The sequence below is a fragment of the Nannospalax galili genome, unplaced genomic scaffold (genome assembly GCF_000622305.1).
Source record: "Nannospalax galili isolate Female #2095 unplaced genomic scaffold, S.galili_v1.0 scaffold1200, whole genome shotgun sequence".
Classification (NCBI taxonomy): domain Eukaryota; kingdom Metazoa; phylum Chordata; class Mammalia; order Rodentia; family Spalacidae; genus Nannospalax; species Nannospalax galili.
In genome coordinates, this window is record NW_008347131.1 from 941568 (window position 1) to 963829 (window position 22262).

The 22262-nt window shown below is 41.2% G+C and overlaps 1 protein-coding gene and 1 non-coding gene across 2 annotated transcripts in view; both read right to left on the reverse strand.

Annotated features, from left to right (window-relative positions):
* The window catches only part of Celf1 (CUGBP Elav-like family member 1), a 96301-nt gene that overhangs the window by 56936 nt on the left and 17103 nt on the right, over positions 1-22262 (reverse strand). The gene's annotated exons all lie outside the window — the stretch shown is intronic.
* Trnak-cuu lies at positions 20426-20498 on the reverse strand. Its single transcript has one exon. It is a non-coding gene; the product is annotated as a tRNA-Lys (tRNA).

Below are 22262 nucleotides of genomic sequence, written 5' to 3' on the forward strand. Positions count from 1 at the left end.
AAAAAATAAAGAATAGTCTGCAAATAAACTTGTATCTGATATACACAAAGTATGCAAAGGGGCATTCATATGAACGCTGTATACAATAGCAAAACAGAAACATGGCCACCAATTGGAGGTTGGTAAAATAAATTATAGTATAATTATACAAAAAACCATACTGGAACTATTAAAGAAACTACAATAGCTAATCAGGATATGTCCATATGGGAATAGAACATCTGTGGGAATAGAAATCTGTGGAAAGATAAAGAAATAGTCCCAGAAGAAGACTATTGATTGGACTGTTTACATGTACACCTATAATCTAGTTAATGGAATTTTTTTAAAATTTACTTTATCTCTGGGTGTGCTGGCACACCCCTTTAATCCCAGGACTTGGGAGGCAGAGGCAGGCGGATCTCTGTGAGTTCAAGGCCAGCCTGGTCTACATAGTGAGTGCCAGGACAGCTGGGGCTACAGGGAGGCCCTGCCTCAAAAAAGACCAAAAAAAAAAAAAATTATCTTTTTTGGTTTTGATTTTTAAAAATTTATTTTTATTTTATGTGTATGAGTATATTGCCTGCATGTAGGTAAGTGTACCTGTGTCGTACAATGCCAGCAGGGGACAGAAGAGGCTGTCAAATCCACTGGACCTGGAGTTACAGACAGTTGTTAACTGCCATGTGGGTGCTAGGATTCAAACCCGGGTCTTCTACAAGAACAACCAGTGTTCTTAACCGCTGAGCCATCTCTCCAGCCCCGGTTTTGATTTTCTGAGACAGGATCTCACTATGTAGCCACTATGTAACACCAGGCTGGCCTCAAACTCATAGAGACTTGCCTGCCTCTGTCTCCTGAGTGCTGGGATTAAAGGCCTGTGCTACTATCCCTAGTTTATTTCTATTTTAGTGTATGAGTATTCTGCCTACATGTATGTAAGCACACCACATGTGTACAATGCCCATGGAGGTCAGAGATGGGCATTGGCTCCCCTAGAAATACACTGGGATTAAAGGCCTGTACCACCATGCCCAGGACCTAGAGAAAATTTTTAGAGTTTTTTCAACTATGAATCATGGAGCCAGCAAGATGTCTCAGCAGGTAAAGGCTCTTGCCACTTAGCCTGATTACCTCAGTTTGACTCCTGGGACTCACATGGTAGGAGAGAATTGACTCCTGCAATTTATCCTCTGATCTCTACATGCAAGCTGTAGCACGCAAGAGCGCGCACACACACACACACACACACACACACACACACACACAAGAAAAAAACCCTATGAAGTACAAAGTAAACATCCCAACTCGTGAAGGATTCCAAACAAACTTCCTTTGCCTAAAACTTTTGTGCAAATAGCCATTGTCCAGGCAAACCAGCAGTATGTGATCTGGACAATTATATCACCTCATTTGAAATTATTCCAGCAACTCACCTGACATTCAGGCAACATGGACTACAAACCTTACAGCCAGCCTATTTACAAAGTCTGGAGCTACTTTCAATCACTCAGCTTTAGATCTATGTACATTTTCTTCAATCAATCTTTCCTGCCAAGGCAGAATGCAACATTAGCTGAATTCCAGTAAGGAAGGCAAGGGACTGGGTAAGATAATATGTCAAAACAAGTTCTATAAATACAACTTTTGGCCTATTATCTCAAAAAGGTATCGAAGCAGCTTTAAGCTTAAATAGAAAAATCCTACAGTCCAGAAATACTTTACTTAACAGTTCTAGAGAACGTAAGAGGCCAGAGATCTGGAATCCTGTTTCTTACACTGCATCTTGTCTCAGAGGAGGTTTGGATCCAATTTTAGGCTTTATCATCCAAGTCCACCTCTCCCTGTCCCTTCCCTTATCTTACCCCCACACTACCCAACACAACAATATCTTCTTACTAGGCTCATCTACCTTTTAGGCAAGCATTTACAAAATAGAAAACATACAGCAGCTCTTCCACAGCACCTAGCATGTACCTCAAAAACCCTTGACCAAGCAGCCAAGAACCCTGCCTGTACCATCTGCCCAACCTCATCTCCAAACACAAGGGCACTCAAGCAGGAAGCTTCCATATGGCCTTATCTCAGGATGATTGTTCTGTTTTGTGGAGAAGCAGAAAACTTCATTCACTCTCTTTCTGTTACTTTTACAAAACCAGAAACAAGAAATGGAAATATATCCTGAAATAGGCTGTAAGTCAGAAATCACAAAAATTACCACTGGCCCATCTCAATAAAACCAAAATAAATAAGGGCCCATCCCCCACTTCACTAGTTGTGGTCTTTGCCTGTAATCCTCAGCATTTAAGAGACTGAGGTAGGAAGACTGTGAGTTCAAGAACCAGTCTGGGTGAGCTACTATATTGTGAATTACAGAGCAGCCTAGATTGCATAAAAAGACCTTGTCATCAGTCATCAAGTCATCAGTCAGCAAGCAAGGCACAGCTAAGGGTGCAAACTTAAGAATAAATTCTAAATATCTCTTTATATATTGTGTTTTTGAAAAGTGAGTTCAATTATGTTTTCATCCCTTTCCAATTGTGCTTCTAAAAGAGCTTCTCACATTTAAACACTTATATGATATTCGACACCTCCTTCAAATCACTCCTTAAAATAATCTTGACTGTTTCACAAAATTAAACTTGTCAGTGATTTGATTTCATTTTTACAAAAACAAGTTCTTTAGAAAATGGGAACTCTATCATTAAAAAAAAGAAAGAATTCAGGGCTGGAGAGATGGTTCGGTAGTTAAGAACACTTGCTGCTCTTCCAGAAACCCAAGTTTGGTTCCTACACCCCAGTTCCAGGCAACTTACAACTCCACCTCCAGGGATCTGGATGCCCTCTCCTGCCCTCCTCAGGCACATACATTCAAGTGTCAATATATTTATATAGGCACTCACACACAAATAAATAAAAAATCTTTTAGAAAATCCCAATTTATGGGACTGAAGAGATGGCTCAGCGGTTAAGAGCACTGATTGATCTTGCAGAGGACCTGGGTTCAATTCCCAGCACCCGCACTGCAGTTAACAACTGTCCATAACTCCATTCCAAGGGATCCGATGCCCTCTTCTGACCTCCAGAGGCATTGCATGACATGGGTACACTTACACATATGCAGGTAATACACTCACACACATAAAAATAATAAATAAAGCACACCTTTAATCCCAGCACTCGGGAGGCAGAGGCAGGCTCTCTGTGAGTTCGAGGCCAGCCTGGTCTACATAGTGAGTTCCAGGACACCCTGTCTCAAAGACCAAAATTAAGATAATAAAATATTTTTTAAAATCCATGTATAGGAGCTGGATTGAGATGGTTCCACAGTCAAAAGCACTGGCAGCTCTTCCAGAGGACTGGAGTTCCGTTCCCAGCACCTTCATGGTGGGTAACAACTGTCTGTAACTCCAGTTCCAGGGGGTTCAATACCCTCTTCTGGCCTCTGTGGGCATTGCATGCACAAGCACACTTAACATACATGCAGAAAAACACGGCTGGGTGTGGTGGCCACACCTTTAATCCCAGCACTTGGGAGACAGAGGCAGGTGGATCTCTGTGAGCTCAAGGCCAGCCTGGTCTACATAATGAGTTCCAGGACAGCTGGGGCTACAGGGAGACCCTGTCTCAAAAAGACCAAAAAAAATAAATAAAATTTAAAAATCCATTTATGAAACTAAAGAAAGCACACAAAAAGGCCAGGGACTGGAAAGATGGCTCAGCTGTTAAAATCACCATGGTTCACTTCTGAGCACCCAAATGGCAGCTAACAACCATTCATAACTCAAGTTCCAGGGGGGTACAATGCCCTCTCTGGGCACCAGGCAGACAAGTGGTTTACATACATACATGCAGTCAAAACACTGATACACATAAAAATAATTTTTTTTAAAAAGAAAAAGGTCCAATACCTACCTTAAGGAGTTATGGTCATTTTCATAAAATGACTTGTACTAGAAACAATGAGATCATCTCAGTAAAAATAAATACATAAAGGCAAGGGAGTGCTACAGTGGTAAAGTGCTTGTCTTGTCTAGCATAAGTGAGACCCTAAATTCAATCCCCAGTACAAAAAAAGAGAACTATTTACTGCATGCCTATGATGTACTCCACCCCAACTCTAGAATCATACCAATGCTCTCTAATCCCAGTTTTGTCTAATCCCAGTTGTGGTGTTCACTAGCCAGGTAACTGTGAAAATTTATTTTTATATTTTAATTTTTATTATTATAGAAGGCTGCATGTCACCTATTTGTGTGGAGAGGACAACCCTGCTGAGTCTGTTCTCTCGTATCTTTACATAGGTTCCAAGGAAAAAACTCAGGTGACAAGCTTGCACAGCAAGTGATTTTACCAGCTGAGCCATCTTGCCAGCCCCTTTTCCTTCTGAGACAGAGCCTCATGAATCCCAGTTGGTCTTGAACTCATTATGTAACTTCTGATCCTCCTGACTCTACCTCCTGAGTGCTGAGAGTACAGGCATAAACCACCACACTCAGTTTATGTAGTGCTGAGAGCCCAGGACTTCCTGCATGCTAAATGAACAGTCTACCAACTGAGTTACATACATTCCTAGCAGATTTATGAAACTGTTAAATTTTCTTATATACTTTCTCTTATTAACAATGGTTATAAAGGAGGTTAGAGAAATGGTCCAGTGGTTAAAAGCACTGGCTGCTCTTGAAGAGGACCTGAGTTCGATTCCCAGCACCCACGTGGCAGCTAACAACAGTCTGTAACTCCAGTTCCAGGGGAATGTGATGCCCTCTTCTGACCGAGGGCATTGCACGACAGCTGCCCTTGCATACATGCAGGCAATACACTCATACACATAAAATAAAAATTAAAAAAAAATTTTTTTTGGTCTTTTTTGAGACAGGGTCTCCCCAGTAGCCCCAGCTGGCCTAGAACTCACTATGTAGACCAGACTGGGATTAAAGGCGTGCGGCACCACGGCTTGCAAAAACGTTTTTATTTATTATTTTTTTAGGCTACTGGGGAGACCCTATCTCAAAAAGACCAAAAAAAAATTTTTTTTAAATAATGATAAAATAAAATTAAGAACCAGTATCTATCTTACAGGGTGTTTGTTAGGATTTGTATGTGTAAGAACATTCAGGACACATAAAGTACTCAATAACCTTTGCTACTGTTAATCTTCTAGGCACTAAATTGGGTTCCTGTGAAAGGTAAGTGCCAGCTACCTAATGAAAAGGAAGGATACAAATAAATCAAATTACTCCATTTTCAAGGGATATGGTTCTATATTTTAAAGATCCTAAAGACTACCATAAAACTCTTGTATCTGCTGCATACTTTTAGCACAGTAAGGTGACACCAAATGTTTATATATAATGTTTATATATTTATGTTTATATATTTGCTTTTTTATACAGCAAACATTGGAAGAGAAATCAGCAAAACAATTCCATTCACAATAGCCTCAAAGAAAACAAAACATCCCAAAATAAACCTAACCATGGAGTTGTAAAAACCCAACGCTGAATTCCAGCTTTCATATGCACATGCACCCCACTCCCATGTATACACGCACGAAAAAGCATACCACAAGTCTTAGGGGGAGGGGAAGGAACCTTTGAAACTGTTGGTAAGAATATAAATTAAATTAGTCCAGTCACTATGGAACTCAGTATAGAGGTTTTTCCAAATACTAAAAATAAAACTACCATGTGATCCAGCTATATACCATTCAAGTCATAACTGAGGAACTCAAAGGCAGCATACTATAGAAATGCCTGCATTCTTTTTATTGCAGTACTATTCACAACAGTCAAATTATGGAATCAGTGTAAATGCCTGCCCATCAACAGAGAAATCAGTAAGGTAAATATAGTATATATACATAACAGAATACTAGTCAGTCATAAAGAAGACTGAAATCATGTTATTTACCATGCAGCAAAATGGACGGAACTGGAGATCAAGTTAAAAAAAATAAGCCAGACTCCGGAGGGGAAGATGAGAAGGTAATAGATGTGTGTGAGTATGATCAAGTACAGTACATGCAAGTATAAAAAGGTCACAACAGGGTTAGGGATTTAACTCAATGGTAGAGGCCCTGGGTTCGGTCCTCAGCTCCGGGGGGGGGGGGGGCCACAGATAATCCAAAAAGACAGTGTGTCAATGACAGCACAGCTACTCTAGACTGGTTCAGAGAAAATGTCTCTGAGAAGGTACTGTTTTAACCAGAGACTGGCTGGTAAGAACCTCAATATGTTGATAAGAGAGAATAGTCAATGAAACCTATTGTTCCACACTAATAAAAGATGGCTTAAAAAAAAAGATCTGTTGAATATACAAAAAACTGGGGACTTATAATTCAGTGGAATAGTTCTTAAAGGAGGAGGAGGAGCAGAGTAGGTAAGAAGGCAGTAATTGGCAAATAGATCAACTGCCAACTGGGTCATTAGCATCCAATATAAGTAAATATATAGTATTTTTCATTAAAGACTATTGAATCACTTGACTTTTTCTTTTGTCAAATTTTATTTCTTCCCCTCATTGTACCAAATGGATCTGTGGAAGCTTTCAAAATGAATACAACGGAAAAATATAAACAAATAAAATGAGAAAATGAGGCTAGGGAAAGTATACAATCAAGAACAAACAGAAATGTGCCAACTACTGTATCGGTTGCTGAGAATGAACTATAAAAAGCAAAAGCTGCCATTTATTTTAATCTTTACCAACAGCCCCTATACAGGGTATAAAATGATTCACAGTATAAATAGTATAAATGAGAAATCAAGAGGACAGTAAAATGGGATGAGCAGGAAGTACTGCCAAGATGATGATTAAGTCAATATATTGTCACATTAAATAGTTTTAGAAAGTCCTGAGGTATGCAGGGCCTATGAGAGTTCCTACCAGGTCCTAGCCTTCAGAGCCAGAACACATCAGTGAATAAATAGCAACAGAGCCCTGTACCAACCAGCTGCAGGTAAAAGCCGCCTCAGTGAAGGTGTTTTTCCAGCACCTTATCAACCAGTTATAAACATGTACAGAGAACAGTCTCATTCCCCACTGAGCTGACAAGTTTATTCCCAACTCTGCATGCTTATGACTCATAAGGATAGGGTATGGGGAAGGAAGAAAAAGGAACCAACCAGTTAAACAAAGAACTTGACTTTAGACTTAGGTTGATCAAGAATGAGGAGTTATTTGATTAATTAGATAATCTCAGAACAAAGAAAGCATTCTTTTAAAACACTGTAACAACTCCAATATCTTTTGAAAATAGCCCGAAACCTGTCTTATCATGTCCCATCCTATTCCTTAAATAGGCATGACACCACAAGGCATTAAAGGCCTCTGTTAGGCAAAATTTTACAAAGTGCTCTGAATCCATACAAACATAGCACAAGCTGCTGCAAAACCCAGAGCAACCAGGCATTCTCTACAGCTCCCTTCCCAGCAAAAGGCCCGGTCAATAGCCCTTACTATAGCCATTTTCCAAAAAAAATGCACATGCGATCCTAGAAGGAGGTTTCTTATCTTTTTATACTCAGATATTATGTCTAAAAGTGTGTCTAATCCCATCCTTAAGAGCCCACCTTTATTACCTGTTTAAAAAACAAAACAACAAAACACTTCTTCAAGGATACATTTCTAAGTTAATTCAAAGACTTTCTGACACTAAATTTACCAGTTTGGCATCTGCTCCTCAAGATATTGTTTTAAGACAATACAAAAATCTTTCCTCAACCCACTCCCAAAATGCTTCATATTTTCTACAGTTTACAACTGACAAACCTAAATAAATCAAAACAAAGACAAACAAGTCACCTCTTTCACTTGAAAACCTTAGTCTTCCACAGAAATGTACATAGACAGACAGATGGACGCACACACAAACTGCGAGCCCTGGCTGAATCCTGAGCAGGTCTGAGGCAGTGTGGGTGACAGGGCAACGGCGCGGCCTAGCTAGTGGGCTGCTCCTGCTGTTGCTGGACAAATATAGAAAGCTGCAAAGTGGAACAGCAGCTTCAGCAGAGCAGACTCTGCTCCTTGCTCGGAGAGGGAGGAGCAGGGGGAACTGAACAGCTTTACCCATACATGGTTGCTGAAAGGAGGCCATTAGTGAAAGCCCAATTATCTCACACACATGCATACTGTTCACATGCTCCAGATACAAAAACAGAAGCACACAGGCTTAAAAGAAGATTTGGAAGATTCTATTTCAGTCAAGGAGCTTCCCAATAACTGCAGTCACTTTACCAAGATCCCTCAGCCATGGGAAATGCTAAAGACACTAAAAAACTTTACTGGGACAGATTTTTACTACAACAGAAATAGCTACAAGGCTCAATGTATCATTTGGGATTTTTTTTTTTTTTAAGAGTTTTCTGTTTGCTTGACGTGGGGTCACACTATGGGGCCCCGGGTGGCCTGGAATTCAGTATGCACACCAAGCTGGCCTCAGATTCAAGAGATCACCTGCCTCTGCCTCTCTAGTGCTGAGATTAAAGGGCTGCACCACCACACCCAACTCAATTTATCACTAAAATCCTAAAATTTAAGGTGCAAAAAAGGCTATTCTCCACTTAAGTCAACAATCCAAACTTCACTGGCCCTTTGGTCACTCCAACCCTCAGACTGCTTTGGAATCAACTCTTTCTGTTTTAGTTAGTACACGTTAAATTCTGATAGCTCTTTTTATTTTTAATTTATGTGTATGAGTGTATCGCCTGCATGTGTTTAAGTGTACCCATGTCATGCAATGCCTACTAAGGTCAGAAGGGGGAATCAGATCCCTTGGAGCTATAGTTGGATGGCTGTTAGCCGCCATGTGGGTTCTGGAAATCAAACCCAGATGCTCTGCAAGAACAGCCAGTGCTCTTAACCATCTCTGAACCATCTCTCCAGCCCCTTTCAGATCTTTTAAAATACACCTCCCAAGATGTGGGCTTATATAATCAAACCAATATTTGTTCCCCAAATTATTTTACTTAGAACTCATTCTGATTCATCTCAATGTGCAATATGTGAAAACTACATTTCTGATAGGAGTGAATGCTTCAAAGAAAAGAAACGCATAGTTGATTTATCAAGAATTAACCAAGTACTCAGTGTGGTGCTTAGTATGGTAGGGATTATAGTATAAATTAAAGCTGTACTATCACTGACTGATCTCCAACACTTAACAGTCTAGTTCCTGGGTAAGATTAATACCCGATAGTAACAGCAGGCAGTATCTGACTAGTGAGGAAAAAACTGTCAAAGCACAGTGAGAAAGAGAAGAGAGTAAAGATAGACTCGAGTCTTCTTCCACTAGGCCTGCCTACATGCATCTCATGAAGTTCACCTAAAATGTCTTCAATGTGGAGGAAAACAGATTTGGAATAGATTTCTAAGTTCCCTCCATTTCTGAAATTCTTTTGAGCTTGCAATTTCAACCTCAAATGTTTATGTAGCATGAGATTTACTATTTCTGCCCACTTTAAATAGTCTAAGGAAAAAATAACACTAGGTACGGTAGCACATGTCTGCAATCCTAGCACTCAAGAGGCTTGTCTCTGCTGGGCTAGTGGCCCACACCTTTAGTCCCAGCACTGGGGAGACAGAGACAAGTGGATCTTTGAGTTCAAGGCCAGCCTGGTCTACATAGTAAGTTCTAGGTCAGCTGGGGCTACAGAGAGACCTTGTCTCAACTCCCCCCCCAATAAATAAAACATAATGCATTTTATCAGTCAACTAAATTTTGGAATTTTGAATTTTTTTTGCCTGATATATAGCAATAACCAATATATAATATATTAACGATAATCAACAGCAAACTTGAATTCTCAGTTCCTCTACACAGACCTCTCATACAATACTGAGCCCTGGTCCTTGCCATTTGACATATTTTGGAAAAAACAAAACACAGCAAGATTCTAGCAGTTACTGGGAAGCATATTTGTGTCCCACAAAACAGACATGCCAAGTATTCAACATGTTATTAAAGACCTCTTTACTACATATAGTGGTACATATACATATAAAGATGTATTTTAATCTTTAATATGAACAGCTTTGCTGTATCAACTTTGACTTCTTATAGTAGCTTACTGTGGGTATATTTTATGTAACACAACTTTAATCACTGTACATTCTCTGCTAAGATTACTATGTAAAAGCAAATAAGTAGAAATAAACACAAAAGACCATAATTACATATACCAAGGATGATTAAGATATAACCTCAAAATCAAAGTGGCATGGAAAGTTGTATCTTCTTTGGCCCTATTGCCCCAAGTGAAAAAAGGGGATTAGACTGAAATTGGGGCTCTATGCTGAAGGTTCATAGACTCTGTAATCAATAAATACTTCAAGTATTTAAAAAAATCCCCTATATTATGCACAAAATTACATATACATGTATAGGAAAGTGAGTCCAGATTACCTAGCTAGAAAATGGGAACCTATGCCCAAAAATGGGTTTCAAAACCTGTTAAAGAGCTAGACAAGATGGGGATACCTATTATCCTAGCAACTGGGTGGTAAAGACAAGAAGGCCATGAGCTTAATGCCAGCCTTGATATGCAGTAAGACTGTCACAGTAAGAATAAAAACAAATTTCCTGTAGTCTGAATCTGAGACACTCCCAAAGGTGCATGTATTGAAGGTTTGGTTGCCAACTGATGGGCTTTGGAGAAATGATTGGATCCTAAGGATCCTGGTCTAATCAATATAGTAACTCTCTGATATACTCACAATATGATGGTATTCTTGGATTGTGAGACCTAGTCGAATGAAATGGGTCACTGCAGGCATGTTTCAGAACATAGGCCTTGTTAGTGATCCCTTCCTGTCTCTGCTTCCTGGGTGAACAGCTACAGTCATGTTCCTGCCACCGTGATGTTCTTCCTGGCCCCTGGCCCAAAGTAGTGGATCCAACTGATCTTGAAATGAAACCTGGACCAAACAAATCTTTCCTCCATAGAGTTGTTTACCATGGATATTTTGTCACAGTAATAAAAAAAACTCACTAACACAGAAAACAAGACTAGGCCAGACATAGTGGCACATGCCTGCAATCCCAGCACTGGAGAGGAGAGACAGAAGGATTGTCACAAATTCAAATTCAGGGCAACCTGATCTACATAGCAAGTTCTAGATCAGCTAAAGCTATACCCTGTCTCAAAAAAAAAGAAAAAAGCCCACAGGGCTGTGGATGTAGCTTAGTTGCTACAGTGCAACTAAGTATACACAAAGTCCTGGGTTCAAGCACCAATACCACATAAAACTGGGCATGGTGGCATACATCCGTAATCACAGCACCTGAGATATAGGAACAGGAGGAACAGAAGTTCAATGTTATCCTTAGCTACAACAGCAAGCTCCAGGCCAGTCTGAGCTACATGAGACCCTCCTTCAAACAAAATCTGGCTGGGTATGGTGGCACTCGCCTTCAATCCCAGCACTCAGAAGGCAGAGGCAGGTGGATCTCTGTGAGTTCCAGGCCAGCCTGGTCTACATAGTGAGTTCCAGGACAGCTGGGGATACAGGGAGACTGTGTCTCAAAAAGACCAAAGAAAACCCAAAAACTCAAAAACTAAACAATATACAATTGTTCCAACTCTAAGTAACTGTCTTTTGTACTTCGATTTGAAAACAGAGAATCTTCATGATGTAAACCCAGTCAATCAGGAATAAGTCAAAGGAAAAAAAAAGGAATAAGTCAATCTGGCCAAGAAATTACTCAAACTAATGTGTTCCAATTTAAACTCAACCTGATTTAGTTTTAGATGACAAAATGATTAACTTCAGAATGACTTGTTTTTTAAGTCTGGAGGAAATTTTAGGTCATGACTTACTTAGGATACCTTATCCCAGGGGCTTACATAAGAGAATTCCTTAGGTATGCCAAGAGATATCCCAGTGGATAACTCCTTATCACACTCATCGGAAGGAAGGAGGGGGAGAAGGAGGGAAGAGGGAGGGAGAAAGAAGGGAAGGAGGCTAGCTCACTCCTAGTTTTCTGCCTTTTGGTTATCTTTTTGAGATGGGTCTCATGTAGCCCAGGCTGGCCACCAACTTGTTGTGTAGCTAAGGCTAGCCTTGAGCTGACATTCCTGCCTTTACTTTCTAGGTACACTGCCATGCCTCCTACTTCTTACCTTCTAGCAAAAAATGTAAACTGGGAATGGCAGCCCATGTCTGTAATTACAGCCCTCAGAAGGCAGGACAATTGCTAAGAGTTAGAGACTAGCATAGGCTACAGAGTAAGGCCCACATCTCAAAAATAAAACTAGTAATATAAGACAAGTAGAGAGAGAAAGAAAACTAAAAGAAGACTGAAGTGGAAGAAACTAATAAAAAACAGAGAAAGAGAGCAAGGTGTGGTGGCGCACGCCTTTAATCCTAGCGCTTGGGAGGCAGAGGTAGTGGATCTCTGTGGGTTCAAGGCCAGCCTGGTCTTCAAGGAGACCCTGTCTCAAAGAGACCAAAAAAAAAAAACCCAACCAAACAAACAACAACAGCAAAAAAAAAAAAAAAAAAAAAAAAAAAAAAAAAAAAAAAAAACAGAGAAGGGGCTGAAGAGATGGCTCAGCCATTAAGAGCATTGGCTACTCTTATGGAAGACCCAGGTCAGTTCCCAGCACCCACATGGCAGCTAAAAACTGTAACTCCAGTTCAGGGGATCTCACACCCTTTTCTGACCTCTGCAGGCACTGAATGCACATGTGCACTTACATACATGCAGGCAAAATACTCATTAAATTAAAAAAAAAAAAGAAACAAAGTTGGGCATGGTGGCACACACCTTTAGTCCCAACATTCAGGAGGCAGAAGCAGGTGGATCTGTGAGTTCAGACCAGCAGGAACTACACAGTGAGATCCTGTCTCAAAAACAAAAACAAAATCCCAGTCTTTATCTAAAATAAAAGAAGAAAAAACATTACAGAACCATTTAAGCTTTAAGATTTTGGGTTCTCATGGCAACCTAAGCAAGCACACAGAACATACTGTATAGAAAGCACATATCTGAATGCTTGCTAGTAAATTCAAAATATGACATATGTGCAATGTGGGCGACATTATTCTGAGAACTTTAAATCTTCCAACTTTTATTTTGTAGTCCCAAAGATGATATAATGGAGTCAACTATGCAGAAGGTACAAGCTCAAGGAAGAGGTACAAAGAACATAAATAGAGGCAAGGAGATGAGAGACAAGAAAGTTCACACTATCAGAAAAGAATTCTGAATATGCACTCTCCCACTGTGAATCAACCTGGAAATGGAGGCTTAGAATCAAGTGTGCTAGGGAGGAAATACCAAGATAGCATTTAGGACACTCTTTAATATGGGCCCAATCAAAACAAGACATGTCACAGACCAATTGCCAGGCAATTTGGCAAATACAGCTGAGTCTGTGGTAATCTAGAGAAAATGGTGTTTTCTCCTTTTTCTAGGAGCTCAGAGCATATGGCTGCTCAGAATTCATGTACAGTATGAGCCAGGCCTGGTGATAGAGCACATGAATATGAGTTCAATCTCCAGTACAAGAGAAAGGGAAAAAAAGCCAGTACCAGAGCTAAAAGAATAAGGCTGGCTATGGAGCATGGGCTAGGGAGGGAAGGATCCAGCTTAAAGAACAACTGGGGATGTAGCAGAATGGTAGAGCATTTGCATAGCATATGAGGCCCTAGGTTCAATCCCCAGTATCTCCTACCACCACTAAAGAATTAGGACTAGGGGGCTGGAGAGATGGCTCAGTGGTTAAGAACACTGGTAGTTCTTGCAGAAGACCCAGGTTCAAATCCCAGCACCCATATGGCAACTAACAACTGTCTGTAACTCCAGTTCCAAGGGATCCGGCAGCCTCTTCTGTCCTCCTTGGGCATTGTACAATACAAGTGCACTTATCTACACTCAGGCAATATACTCATACACATAAAAGAAAAATAATAAATAAAATATTTAAAAACAAACAAAAAAAAAGAACTAGGACTACAAAGATGGGAGTCAGGATGGAAAACAGGTTCTTGTTCACTAAGGAACCAAATAAACATACCTTACCTATCTGCCCATAAGAGCTCAATGAATGCTGGATGGAGTGGCACATGCCTATAATCATCTACAATTCCAGCACTCCACTCAGGTGGCAGATGCAGGAGGATAACAAGTCGGAGGCCAATCTAAGCTAGACAGGGTGTTCCAGGCCAGCCTAGAATACACAGTGCCACCCCTGATTAAAACAAATCACAGGAATGATGAGATGGCTCAAGGAGTAATACCACTTGCCAGTAATAACACCTAGGGCAAACCTGATAACCTGAGTTCAATCCCAGGTACCTACATGAAGGAAGGTAAGACCCAAATCCTGACTGCCACACAAGTGCAATGACACTCACACAACCACACAGAAATAGAAAGTATGAGTGTTGGCTTCAGCCCAGCTTATTTAATGAGATTCTGTGTCCAAAACAAAATTCAGTGGTCAAATAAGATTCAGAATATTTAAGTGATGTTTTAGAGTAAATGAGAGAAAGATCCCTACAGAAAAAGGCTAGGTTTGAATATTTATTTCAGAGTCAGTCCATACTTACTAAGGAGCAAAGTATCTGATTACTTTAATTACCTTGGATACAAAACAGATGCTGGTGACTTCCACAATTTTTAAAACTTAAAAGCCAGGACCAACAGTACTTACCTATAATCCCGGCACTAGAGAGATGGACAGAGGAAGGCCACCAGTTTAAGGTCAGTCCTGGCTACATAGCAAGTTTAAAGCTATCTTGGGCTATGTGAGACCATATCTTTATTTGAAAAAAAAAAAAAAAAAAAAAAAAAGGCCAGGAAAATCTTACAAAGTTTGAGGCCTACCTGAATCTGAGTTACATAGTGAGATCAGCCTACTCTACACAATGAGCCCCTTCATCAAAAGAACCACAAAACTTCAGAGCTGGGTTTGCTGGTACACACCTATAATCCCAGTAATCAAGACAATGATAGGAGTATCCCAAACTGGAAGTCAGCCTGGGGTACACAAGACTTTCAACAACAACAAATATCATGCTTTCTTTTTGTAGTACTGGTGATACAACCCAGGGCCTCCCCTATGCTGGGTGACTGTTCTAACCACTGACATATAATCCTAACGCTGGCACATTTTCATTGTAGCATTCTCTTCTATAGTGAAGATAGCAAAAGACTGCCAACAGCATTTTCATTTTAATTTTCTGGTATGACAAAAGTAAAATTTAATACTGGAGCCAAAGTCTCCATTTTTAGGTACAGACTTGGAGGGAAAAAAAATCTGATTATAGGAAACTGAAAACATTTGTGAATATCTTATTAGAAAAATACATATTTGAGCCAGGCATGGTGGCACACACCTTTAGTCCCAGCACTCAGGAGACAGAGGCAGGTAGATCTGTGAGATTGAGGCTAGGTTGGTCTACATAGTAAGTTCCAGGCAAGCTGTGGCTACAGAGACCCTGTTTAGGGAGGGAGGGAGGGAAGGAAGGAGGGAGGGAGGGAGGGAGGGAGGATGCATCTGTGTTTGATTAAGTTAAAGGTATAAATAGGGGGCTAAAGAGATGACTCATCAGTTAAGAGCACTGGCTACTCTTGCAGAGGACCCAGGTTCAGTTTCAGTTCCCAGCACTCACATGGTGGCTAGCAACTGTCTGTAACTCCAGTTCCAGGGGATCTGATACTTTCTTTGGCCTCTGCAGGTACTACACATTCAGTGCACTTACATACATGCAGGCAAAATACTAATGCACATAAAGTAGTTTAAAAAAAAGTTTTAAAGGCATAAATAGTCTGAAATATTTACCTACTACTAGTTTTCAAGCAACTCTGAAAGAGAAGCATGAATTTAAAGCTGACACTCCTGGGCAAGGGCATTAAATGACTTGCACAGTGAACAATATGACATCCAAAAATGGAACTAAAAATCCTTTCTTGGGGGCTTGAGAGATAGCTCAGTGGTTAAGAGCACTAGCTGCTCATACAGAGGACACAGGTTCAATTCCCAGCACCCACATGGCAGCTAACAACCATCCGTAACTCCAGTTCCAGGGAATCTGACGCCCTCTTCTGACCTCTATGGCACTGCACAACACAGGTGCACTTACATTCAAGCAATGCGGTCATACACATAAAAATAAAAGTAATAAATATATTTTTTAAATCCTTTCTTGGCTAGGCGTGGTGGCATAAGTCTTTAATCTCAGCATTTGGGAGGCAGAAGCAGGAGGATCTTTGTGAGTTTGAGGCCAGCCTGGGCTACATAGTGAGTTCCAGGAGAGCTAGGGCTACAGGGTGACGCTGTCTCAAAAAGACAAAAAAAAAAAATCTTTTCTTGGTAGCCATGTGCAATTAATAATTACCAAACTGATGTTAGTTCTAAAACCAAAAATCTCATGTGATATATATATATATAACTAAATGTACCTACTTTTTTTGTTGCTGTTTTCTGAGACAAGGTTTCATGTACAACAGGCTGGTAGAATTTTGGGCATGCACCACTATGCCAAGTCTAAATGTACTCAACTTTAGATGATGAAAATATTCACAAACACATCATAAAACACAAACAACTTGCCTGTTTCTTTTCTGATTTTGCATTAAATATATTTTTGGGTCAGGTGAAGTACAAAGTTCATAATCCTGGCATGACAGGATAAGAGGATAAAAACTTAAGGCCAGCTTCTGCTACATAGTGAGTTTGAGGACAGCCTGTTGTACTTGAAACCTTGACTCAAAAAAAAAAAAAAAAAAAAAAAAAAAACAAACCACAACAGATCAGGTATGGTAGTGCATGCCCTTTAATCCCAGCACTTGGGAGGCAGAGGCATGTGGATCTCTGTGAGATACAGCTCCAGGTCAGCTAGGACTACAGTGAAATCCTGTTTCAAAAAGGGGTGGGGTGGGGTGCTAAGAGATGGTTCAGCACTGGCTGCTCGTGAAAAGTACCTGGATTTGAATCCCAGCACCCACATGGTGACTAACAACTATCTGTAACGCCAGTTCCAGGGATTCCAATACTCTCTTCTGACCTCCATGGGGACTGTACAACAGGTGCACTTACATACATGCAGGCAATACACTCAATACACATAAAATAATAAAATATTTTTTTAAAAATTGAAGGCCTGAGGCTGGAGAGATGGCTTAGTGGTTAAGAGCACTTGACTGCTCTTGCAGAGGACCCAGGTTCAATTCCCAGCACCCACATGGCAGCTACAAACCATCCTTAACTCCAGTTCCAGGGGACTCCAAAGCCCTCCTGACCTCCATGGCATTGCACGACACGGGTGCACTCACATACATGCAGGCAATACACTCGTACACATAAAATAAAAATAAATAAAATAAAAATTTTTTAAAAATTGAAGGACTTTTTTTGAGGGCTCTTTAGTTCAATCATGTCACCTTTTTATGGTCTTTTTTGAGAAAGGGTCTCCCTGTAGCCCCAGCTGTCTATGTAGACCAGGTTGGCCTTGAGCTCAAGGATCTGCCTGCCTCTACCTCCCTGAGTGCTGGGACTAAAGGTGTGTGTCACCACACCCAGCCCCAGTCATCTAATCTTATTCAACACATTATAAAGTACTTTAAGCCCAAGATAGCTTTTATCATCACATCTTCCTTCCTACTTACTAAAGACTGGCTTATTCCAAATATGGCATTATCTTTTCAAAGTTCTAGTGTTTAGGCATGACATAACTCCTTTACAGAACAATCTGTCTTGTCATGAATGACAAGCATTACTAAAGTAGAAATAAACAGATTAATAAAAAAAATTTTCAAAGCTGGGTGTGGTGACGCACTCCTGTAGTCCCAGCACTTGAGAGGCAGAGGCAGGCGGATCTCTGTGAGGTCAAGGCCAGCCTGGTCTACATAGTGAATTCCAGGACAGCTGGGGCTAAAGGGAGACCCTGCTTCAAAAAGACAAAAAAAAAAAAAAAAATCAGAATTATTCAGATTTACACCGTTACTTTATTGGGGGGGGGGGGACATCTGGCTTAAAAATGGGAAATTCATGTCAAACTCTTTCTTAAGACTCTGATAGTGGGCACTCACTACCAAACCGACAATCTGAGTTTGATCCCTGGACCCCAGATGGTAGAAGAAGAAACTGACTCTTGCAAGTTATCTTCTGATCTTAATACTCTTAATAGAGTGAGCAAACCCAATACATCACACCACACACACACACACACACACACACACACACACACACACAGTAAATAAAAATGCAATTAAAAATAAAAGAACCTCCAGCAATGAAGCTTTTGCCAACTAGACAATTAACATCCATTTGAATGAAGAAAGACACAGAAGCTTCCTACCCAAGACTCTACAGAAGGAATTCCTACACTAAGCAGAAAGTTTCCCTGCATGAGCTCTTAGGTCCTTTTCTAACCTCAGAAACTGACAGTTCATTATGAAAAGTAGAAACAAAGGAAGATTAAAAGGCCTGGGCTAGTTGGCGCACACTTTTGAGCCCGGGAGGCAGAGGTAGGCAGATCTCTATGAGATCCTGGTCAGCCTGGTCTATATAACAAGTTCTAGGCCAGCCGGGGCTACAGGGAGACCCTGTCTCAAAAAGACCAAAATCATAATAAAAATCAAAATAAAGGCCTGGGCTGAAATCCAGCTTCTACCTCCATGTGAACTTAAGGCATTTCATTTTCATCTCATTTCCTAATTTGTAAATTGAAAGAATTAGAAAAGAAAATCTTTAAGACACCTAACTTCCTTTTCCTCTTTTGCCACCCACCAACTTCCCACTGATGGGAATACCACAATTAGGCAGCTTTTTTAAGCTTCTAATTAATGGAACATAGAAATTAAAACCTTTAACTTTCTTTTCTATTCCTGGCACATTGTAAATGTGCAACAGCATTTTAGCAGGAGTAGTTAATGCCATACAGTTCTAGATACTGGCTTTTCTTTGTATCCCAGTGACAGCTACACAGTGACAAGTTGTAAGCAACTTGTAAGCAAGGAGGTTGTTACCATGGGGACTCACGAGGATTCATGGGGGTGGATCCAACAAGTTTTTTTCTTTTGTGAAAGCATTTTTTGATACTTTCGATCTGGTGATTCAGAATGCTGATCTAACTTTTCTTTAGCAAGTTGCTTTCAAGAATTACCACATAGCATACAATTCTAAAGAAATAAAATTATCATTAGCTCTTTCTTAAAGGATACTTGAAAATATTCAAGTCTTAGCTTAGAAAACAGGCAATATTAAAAACATGTACTTGTGCTGGGCGTTGTGGCATACACCTTTAGTGTACCTTTAGTGCCAGCACTCTAGAGGTAGAGGCAGGCAGATCTCTGTGAGTTCAAGACCAGCCTGATCTACAAAGCGAGTCCCAGGCCAGCTGGGACTACAGGGAGACCCTGTCTCGAAAAGACTTAAAAAAAAAGAAAGAAAAAGAAAACAGAACATTTATACATCTACTCAGTGAATATTGTTTATTCAGAAAAACAAAGCAATCAGAATTCCAAAGGAAGCATTTTATGAATTTGTAAGTTCTCCTATAGATGTTATTTAGCCTACAGTAGTTATACCAAATGAATATTAATAAAGCACTGATTTCACAGCAACAATCTTGAATATCAACTATTCTATGCTTGATTCACAATAATGTGAAAACTAGAAAAATATCTTGAGAAAAGCTCAAGAAGTGTGTCTGTGCCCATTAAAAGCCCATCACTGATCTTAAACAGTAATTAAAAATTTAAAAGCCTAAATATAAATACCACTAAGATATACTGAAAACCAAAAATTCTTAGCCACTTAAAATAATCTCTAATTCGTAAGCCAAAAGATAAAAAATGGTTCAAAGATATAGGGTCAGCTAAAGGTAGGTACTAAGCATCAAAATCATTCACAAAAATCTAATTCTGGCACATTTATTCACCTAAACTTTGCTGTAGCTGGTCCACTGATTTTTTAAAATAGTTTTCCCAATTCCAACTATAACCCAAATTAGTTCAGTAAACAGTGTAAGTTTGTTTTTTTTTTTAATTGCCCTTGTGTGGGGACCTAAAGGCCCCGCTTTGCAAAGATGGCACCTAGAGGAAGTAAGCAGGGCACAGCCTGACCTGTCCTGAAGATCACTGGATTGGATGCCGGTCCTTCTGCACCCCTGGGCGGTGCGTGATCAGCATGTGATCAACATGGACGCCTATGGGACCCTGCCCATGTGACAGGTTGACCTTTAGGCTGATTGGGTGCATTCGGGGGAGGGGGTTTCCGAGGAGATTTCCAAACTGCAGTTTTTGCCTATATAAGCTCTGTGACACCTGCAATAAATGAGTTCCTGCTTGACAAGACTCCCTGTGGTGTCTGATTGTCCTTGGCCAGGAGGGCTGACGAAACGGGCAGACAACACACTCACCTTTCCCTGACCCCCATCGCTGCAGGTCCCTCCGGGGCGGGACTGGGGGGGGGGAGCGGACCCCCGCAACTGGCGCCCAACATGGGGCACGAACCCACGACCCTGAGATTAAGAGTCTCATGCTCTACCGACTGAGCTAGCCGGGCTTCTTTCTAACACAGGGAACAATGGGGAGTCCAACATCAACCATCAATATCTAAAAACACAATTACAAAAACAGAAAGGGGGAATAAGCCCCCACCAACAATTAGGCCTTGTAATTTTCAAAAAAAAAATCAGTTGGAATCACGATTCCAAAAACATTGGGGCCGCCAGGAACAGAGGCCAGAGGTATGAGTAAAATGGAACGATCCCTTAACGGGACAGTGGAGAGGGCCAGATCCTCTGTTAACTTTGGGGCGACGGTTTGGGTGTGTGTTCCCCATAGGGGATCCCAAGACCCACATGGGTACCCGCTAGAGACCTCAAATTTTATTGTCAGGAAGAAGATGACTCTGAGTAATCAGAGTCCACCGCCTAAGAAGACAAATAAGGGGAAAAAAAAGGAGTGGTGGTTGTGCAATAGGCTCAGCAGGGTACTAACTGCTACCCGCGAAAGAGAAAAAAGAAGAAAAGGAAACCATAAAAATAATAAAACCCATGGGCCTAAGTGCCTTTGAGAAATCTCTCACATTTTTGTCTTGACAGGAAAATGCCCCGACCTGGGTGGACTGGACTCTTGGTCTTCGTGCTGATAGGCGCCTTGACGATCATGTTCATGATCCTGACATTGATCCTCCTGGACCTGATGGAGAAACTCCAGAAGACCAACAAGACCCATTAAATAACTTTTGTCTCCAAAAGTTTTGTTTCCACAGGACCTCATGTTGTTGAGTGCTCGTCAGCCAGACCCTCAGCTCCATAGGGCAGCTCCTTCCTTCTCCTCCTTTCCTTTTTGTCACAGAATGGCACCTCCCATGCGATGGCCCTCACCTAAGATCTAAGCATCCCATGCCAATGACGGGTAAGATCTCCTTCTGGCAGGTACTCCTAAGACAGAAAGTGCACATGGCCAGGTGCACTGACCAATGACGGGCAAGGCTTAGCCAGAAAGGAGACAACCTAAGACAGGCTGGAACGCTCGGCACATGGAAAGGGGCTAGCCGCCTATCCATAGGGCATCACCTGATGGGTAGGTCATGATTAGCCTGTTAAAGAAAAGAAAAAGGAGGAGCTGTGGGGACCTAAAGGCCCTGCCTTGCCAAGATGGCGCCTAGAGGAAGTAAGCAGGGCACAGCCTGACTGTCCTGAAGATCATCGGATTGGATGCCGGTCCTTCCGCATCCCTGGGTGGTGCGTGATCAGTGCATGATCAACATGGACGCCTATGGGACCCTGCCCATGTGGCAGGTTGACCTTTAAGCTGATTGGGTGCATTTGGGGAAGGGGGTTTCCGAAGGGATTTCCAAACTGCGGTTTTTGCCTATATAAGCTCTGTGACACCTGCAATAAATGAGTTCCTGCTTGACAAGACTCCCTGTGGTGTCTGATTGTCCTTGGCAAGGAGGGCTGGCGAAATGGGCGGACAGCGCACTCACCTTTCCCTGACCCCCATCGCTGCAGGTCCCTCTGGGGCAGGACCCCCGCACCCTTGAAAATGTATCCAGGGGCTATTAAACAAAAACAGTATACAATAAAAACAATGGATCTGAGGCAGGCTGGAGGCGCATGTCCTTGGTTTGATCTCTGTGAGATTGAGCCCAGCCTTGTCTATATTAGCAAGTTCCAGGTAGGCTGGGGCTACAAGGAGACCCAGTCTGAAAAAAAAAGGGGGAGGAAGGGATAGACTCAGTGTCTTCTCTTAATTATTTCTCATCAACTTGTAAAGAGAAGTAGGAAGGCAAGCTCAGAGGATAGTTTTGCTACATTAG